Below are 6,000 nucleotides of genomic sequence, written 5' to 3' on the forward strand. Positions count from 1 at the left end.
GACAGGATTTCCTAGGAAAGAGGAGCAGCTCAGTCTTGTCAAGATGGAGCTTGAGGTGGTGGGAGGACATCCACCTGGAAATGTCAGTCAGGCATGCAGAGGATAGGGAGGCAGACTGAACAGTGCAGAGTGCTTGTGACACAGTGAGGAGTGCAGTCTCACTTAAGTGTGGCGGCTTGAATCCTGACTGATTGGGGTCCAGCAGGTTGTTCTGTGATAGGTGGAGAGAAAGCTGATTAGAGACAGCACATTCAAGAGTTTTGGAAAGGAATGAAAGGTCTGGTTCTTGATATTAGATTGGCCAAAAGTTGGCTTCTTGAGGAGTGGAGTAGTTCTGGCTGACTTGAAGGCAGACGGCACACAGCCAGGCGTCATGGAGGAGTTGATGATGGATGTAAGAAAAGGAATTATTTTTTTTACAGTGATTTTTTTGGGCTTTTTTCTTTGCATTTGAGCATGACACATAGTTAAGGCGTTAAAGGCACACTGGTTGAGAACCATTAAACCAGAGTAATCATACATGTCATGCATAATGATCAGCAATATTTAAAAGGGGCAGAACAACCAAAAACTATGCGCAAGAGATAAAACAACTCAAAAACTTTCTGTTGTTTGTTTTCAGGTGTGGATGGATGCTGGGAGCAGATACTTGTCACCTATTTTGTATGCACAGGTTGTTTGGCATCTTTGGGAAGCTACAACAAATACAACAACAACTGCTACAAGTAAGGAAATTAAATTACTAAATTAATTATTTATTTATCTTTCTGTTGTTCACATGACTTGGGATAAATATGAATCTTTTTCAATTACAGAGACGCATTTGCCCTCTGCCTGTTGAATAGTTTAACCAGCTTTGTGGCTGGCTTTGCAATCTTCTCTGTCCTTGGCTTCATGGCGTATGAGTTGGGTGTAGACATCTCAGAAGTGGCTGAATCAGGTATGGGGTCATTTTTAATGCAACATTATGGCCTGCACGAGCTTTACTGCATTGTTTTGTTTCTTATACAAAATGTTTTTGGAGTCAACATGAAATTGACTTGAGACTTACATACATGGAATTGGTATACAATGTACAGTATGGCCTATAACGACTACTCTATATTTTGACATCTGTTATGGACCACTTACAGGCCCTGGCCTGGCATTCATTGCCTACCCTCGGGCAGTAGCCATGATGCCTTTGCCCCAACTCTGGGCTACATTCTTCTTCATTATGGTTATCTTCCTTGGACTGGACAGTCAGGTAAGGTGTTACCATTAAAATTGGGGTAAATAAATGTACATAGGATGTAAATTTCACATTCCCATGGAAGCCCTTCAGTTATTTTTTATTTGAAAAGTAAAAGCACACATTTTTTACCCACAGTTTGTGTGTCTAGAATGCCTGGTCACATCCATATCAGACATGTATCCATCCTTCTTTTTCACTGGTCATCGACGTAAACTACTTCTGCTGGTCATCTGTGTTGTATGCTTCCTTGTCGGCCTGTTCATGGTCACTGAGGTGGGAATCCAATTGTTTATCCTGTGTAATTAAAACTGTTAAGAAATAACCTCTATCTGTATTCATATCCCTTGGTCTATGGTTCCCTCTGTCTACCTGTCTACCTGTCTCTCTGTCCAATGTGTTTTTCTGTTTGACCGCTTTGCCTGTTGTGGAATGACAAGTGTTTTTAGCACTAGTAACTAATGCAGACAGAATAATGTCTCCACAAGATAAATACACTTTAACAAATAAGATTTGTCATCTCAAAGGAACTGTCTCTTCACTCTCTATTTTTTTCTTTCTCTCACTCTCTTTCTCTTTTATGTACTGTAGGGTGGAGTTTATCTATTTCAGCTGTTTGACTACTATGCATGCAGTGGAATGCCACTAATGTTTTTTGCCATTTTGGAGTCTGTTTGTGTGGGATGGATATATGGTGAGTTATAGACATAGATATAGATAGTTGACATCCATAGCAATAATAAATCTGCATTAGTTATGCATTTAGTAATCCAGTATAACAAAGCCATTAATGACACTTTAAAGAGACACAGATAGTGTTTATTTAGGCATCTACACCCATTTCACAAGAGGGTTGCATTGATATTGCAAAGATACATTTGACAGGTGTTATTAATATTTATGCAACATCATTAAAGGATAATTCTGGCTATTTTCAACCTTATTTTCCTAGTTTTTGCCATCATGACGATTGATTGTGTTCAAAATTTCATCACTCGCCAGGAGTGAACTGGATTCAGCTTTCAGCAAAAGTGAATTTTTTTTTCAACTCTGAAAGCAGGCGAGGCGCACATGGCGCCGAGCTGAAAAGAGGTCAGGTCCATGTATTGGGTCAGGAGAGCTTAGTCATTTCAGGTGGAGTAATCCGTGCTCAATCTAAGTCATATTCTTGCAGTTGGCTCTTATAAAATATGAAATAGTTATTAATTTGTATTGACGTGACCCTGTAAAGGGAAGTTTTAAACCATGATACACCAGGCTACTTTTTAGGCAAATGTGATTGTGCCCAAGGAGTTGCCTCAATGTTGTTGCTTTAATCAGAAAATTTTATTGCCAGGATGCTTTTGAATAGATATTTGACCATGTGACTCCCTTTCTTGCCTGCTGGAATGTTGCCCATCTGCATTGCCCAAACATTTCCTATTGTATCACCATCCTTACATGCTAGTATAGATTATTGAAAACAGAGTACATGAGTTCACGCTTTGAAGGCTGATATGATATAACATACCATGAATGTCTGTCTCAAAGGTGCTGACCGTTATTATTCTAATGTTATGGACATGATTGGCTACCGCCCATGGCCTTATATGAAATATTGTTGGAAGTACATCACACCGTCTCTCTGCACGGTAAGTAAATGTAGTTTATAATTATTTCTCTAAGCCTATGTAAGACACTGGAAAGATAATGAAGTTGTACATTGTACTGTAACAATATAGAATTCAAAGAAAAAATGAATGAGTTGTTATGGATCTGTATATATGTACATATGTATGAAAATATGAATGTATAGATACAGGCCCATAATTACACTTTCAATTTGGCTTTTAATGTTTTATCATTTTCCATATAATATTCCATTAGTAAAATGCTTTTCATTTATGTTCTCTGTCTCTTTCTTGTTCATAGGGCATACTGCTTTTCTCTCTGGTCAAGTTCACCCCTCTGAAATACAACACCACCTATCAATACCCCTGGTGGGGCTACGCCATTGGGATATGTCTTGCTCTCTCTTCAGCTCTCCTGGTTCCTCTGTGGTTTCTCTACAGTATCACTGTAACCTCAGGAACACTGAGACAGGTAGTCTACATATTACACATCTTACACACATTAGCTATTAGCACAGAAAGTGGGTTCTAATCAGCTCTTGGATGTGGTGGAAAACAGTAAAAAAAAAAAATTTTTAAATTAAATTTCAATCTAGTTTTTGTAAGCAACACAGGTTTGAAACAGCTGTTAGGCTCACTAATTACATCTTGATGTGTGCTGATTCTGGGGAATGCTCCATTTTGCTGCTACACAGTCACAGTGCAGCCTTTGATACTGTTGATCGTGCTGTCCTTCTTGAAAGCGTAGACTGTTGGTGGGTATTTCTGGATCCATCTTTAATTGATTTGCATCATATCTATCAAATAGAAAAGTTATTTTATCTATTGGTGATTATATTTCATCATCTGCTCCACTGATGTGTGGAGTCCCCCAGGGCTCTATTCATCGACCTATTTATTACTGCTATGTGGATGATGTACAGCTTTATCTATCATTCAAGCCTAACGATCTTAACCGATTAGTGATTTTATCTGCTATTAAAAACTGGATGGCACAAAATTTCCTCCACGCTTAACTCTGATAAAACGAAAATTCTTGTCATCGGCCCAAACCAGACTCGGCAGAATATTGGCCTGCTAGCATCTGATATCATGCCCTCCTCTAAAAATGTACCGTGTTTTCCTTTTTCCAATGAAGAAACTTGCCCAAAATCAAATCATCTTTGTCTTTTCATGATTTGGAAAGAATCATTCATGCTTTTATCTCATCACATCTTACCTATTGTAATGCCTTGTTCTCTTGTCTTAGCCAATCTGCAATAGCCCAGCTCCAGAAAAAGCCTTGGTGTAGCGCTTTTGACAAAAACTTCATAGGACCCACATTACACCAATACTGGCCTCGCTTCATTGTCTGCCAGTCAAGTGCAACATTGATTTCAAAGTTCTCCTGATCACATACAACGAGGCACTGCATGGTCAAGCTCTGACTTACGTTATTGATTTGTTGTGTCCTCATTAAGGTGTGGTCTAAGAAATTCCCTGTGGGTATCAATCAAAGTAGTGCCAATATTTTTGAGCTTGCTTATACAAAAGATCTGAACGGTAATGTGAAAAACATCAATACCTCTGTTAGTGTTTGTCCAGTGAATGTTGAGTTTGAGTTTTCCTTGTTGTTTGCCATGGAAACCACAATATAACATGCAGGGAGCACATAGCGCAGGGTGAGAACTAGCCAGTATTCATTTCTTCTTGACAAAAAGCAACTGAGCTAGCTAACTCCAGTGGAATTGTACTCTGTAACCTAATACTGTCAAAGGGATCAAATTGGTGCGAGTGTTAGATTTTCATTGTGCCCATATTGTGTTTTACTTTATGCAGTGTCGTCTGCTGGGTTAACGGTGGATTCTGGTTCCTTCCCTCCTTACAGAGACTCAGAGTATTATGCTCTCCAGCAGAAGACCTGCTCAGTGCATCACCAAATAGGAGTCTCCACCCTGAAACTCCTCATTCCTTCACAGAGCCTGAAATGTGTGCTTTGAACATGGCTGAAACAGCCATAGATGCCAGTTCTGAGGCTTTAAATGAATACAGCAACATTGAGATGTCGTAAGATGTTGGTGCATTAAGCAGTGCGTCATAAACAGGAGGACGGACAGTTTTTCTTGCCTCTTCAGAAAACATTCACTCACTAGGGGGTCTTGGTGGCACACTGGACATAGCTACATATTGGGTACTTGTGACATCTTGGATTTGAATCTGACTCATGACCATTGCCACATTATTTTAGATTTACACAAGGTTCTCCATTCTTTCAAAGTGAAATGAATTTTATTTTTTGTCAAAAAATAAAATAGAAATAACACATTTAATTATTCTTCTCCTTTATTTAAACAAGGATAAGTTGCCTTAGGGACAACTATTTTATTCAAAGATAATTGGCCACCACCAATTTGGTGGCACTTAACTCCTTCTGTACATGTGTGTGTGTGTGTGTGTGTGTGTGTGTGTGTGTGTGTGTGTGTGTAAAAATACACACACAGTGTCAAGTTCAATCAGAGGACATCTATGCAATGGGTCAGAGGGTCCAGTGGTCTTATTCTGCCTCCTGTCTCTCTCTCTCTCTCTCTCTCTCTCTCTCTCTCTCTCTTTCTCTCTCTCTCTCTCTCTCTCTCTCTCTCTCTCTCTCTGTCTGTCTCTCTCTCTCTCTCTCTCTCTCTCTGTCTGTCTCTCTCTCTCTCTCTCTCTCTCTCTCTCTCCAGCTTTCAGCAATATGCAGGATCAGAATTTAATTTTGGTCCTTTATAGTTTAAGTATAGTTGTAACAACCTGAAATTGACTGGGGGCGAGACTGAGACTGGGGACTTTTGAAAATGTTGTTTCTGCAATCAAAATGCTTTCTAAAATTTAGACCTATGTTAATATCAGTGTATAACCCCTTGTTTTATATGGTTTACATGGTTTCTGCCATTGAAAATTGAAAACATGTCGAATACATCAAAGCTGGGAATAAAATAATAATTGCAACATATACTTCTGGAACCAATTTTATTTCATTCTAATGAGCTGCAAGACAAGCATTTTGCAAAACATCCAGATGAAATATGATAATATTTCAAGCATTCAGTGTTACAAACTTGTTGCTAGATTTAGCAACTTTTCATTGCCTTCATTGCAACTTTACTTTAAAAATTGACCAGCAACAAATCGAGTTACTTTTCC

General features: G+C 38.9%; 1 pseudogene; it reads left to right on the forward strand.

The window, feature by feature from the left end:
• The window catches only part of LOC139921582 (sodium- and chloride-dependent GABA transporter 2-like), a 42,848-nt pseudogene extending 37,957 nt beyond the window's left edge, over positions 1–4,891 (forward strand).
• The last annotated feature ends 1,109 nt before the right edge of the window (positions 4,892–6,000 follow it).

Source organism: Centroberyx gerrardi, chromosome 13 (genome assembly GCF_048128805.1).
Source record: "Centroberyx gerrardi isolate f3 chromosome 13, fCenGer3.hap1.cur.20231027, whole genome shotgun sequence".
Classification (NCBI taxonomy): Eukaryota; Metazoa; Chordata; class Actinopteri; order Beryciformes; family Berycidae; genus Centroberyx; species Centroberyx gerrardi.